Source organism: Notothenia rossii (genome assembly GCF_949606895.1).
Source record: "Notothenia rossii genome assembly, chromosome: 7".
Classification (NCBI taxonomy): domain Eukaryota; kingdom Metazoa; phylum Chordata; class Actinopteri; order Perciformes; family Nototheniidae; genus Notothenia; species Notothenia rossii.
The window spans coordinates 80,142,785-80,143,788 of record NC_136905.1 but is presented as its reverse complement, the minus strand read 5'-3'; the positions used below and the strand labels follow the sequence as shown (position 1 = coordinate 80,143,788).

Below are 1,004 nucleotides of genomic sequence, written 5' to 3'. Positions count from 1 at the left end.
ATAATGCTGCTTTTACATAGAATGTGTTTTGGACTGGGTTTAATCTCATTAATCCATTAACATCTGTATATTTAAGAATAAGAAGTGAATAGTGCTGGGTGGGTTCCTGTCAGCTCTGAGTTCAGTGGGCTGTGTCAGTCTCTTCCTCTTCAGCAGCTGCAGGTGGTTCCTGCTGTAACAGCTCAGAGTCTCTGCAGTCTGACTGAGGGAGGTTTTTGTACGACTACAAATCACTGTGTGAACACGCCACCACTGTGGTAACTCTGACAGTAATAAACTGCTGCATCTTCAGCCTTCAGTCCAGTGATGGTCATAGAGAAGTCAGATCTGGTTCCACTGCCACTAAACCGAGGTTCTGTTCCTGATTCACGTGTGCTCGCATATTTTATCAGGAGCTTTGGAGGCTGTCCAGATTTCTGTTGATACCAGAACATACAATCATGACTACTACTACAAGTGGGAACATCTGTGCTGGTTTTACAGGTGAGAGTGACGGTGGATCCTGGAGCAGACGTCTCGACTGCAGGCTGAGTCACAGTCACCTGACCGCTGCATCCTGCACACAAAAACAGATGATTGATTTCTCAGCAGAAAGAAAGGAGAGGAAAGGCAGCACATGATGTTTGAAATGTTGCTGAGTGAATGAACCTGTGAAACAGCAGCAGGCCAGCGTCCAGATGAGGATGGTGATGAGGGTCATGGTGCTTTCTGCTGACTGACAGATGTGAGTCCTGCAGTGTTGAACTCACAGGACTATAAACCTTCTCAGTTCACTGGAGGATCAGCTGACCATGCAAAGCCTCCTCTCTATGGAAATGATGTCTCTGCTCTCAGCACACTGAAGGCAACGTGGGACACGAAACCAGGAGGAACACTGTCTGGATGTACACCGTCTATCATCTGAATGGAAGAACATATTTATATCAGGAGTGGAGATGAGGATTTGAGTTTGAGTCCACTGTGGTTGGTATGATATGTCTGTTTGTCTGACATTAACATACATA

At 45.9% G+C, this 1,004-nt stretch overlaps 1 gene segment (V, D, J or C); it reads right to left on the bottom strand.

Annotated features, from left to right (window-relative positions):
• Window positions 1–230: 230 nt before the first annotated feature.
• LOC307046468 (immunoglobulin kappa variable 4-1-like) lies at window positions 231–700 on the bottom strand. The segment is given in 2 exons: window positions 649–700; window positions 231–556 (listed from the first exon to the last, which is right to left on the bottom strand).
• Window positions 701–1,004: the final 304 nt, after the last annotated feature.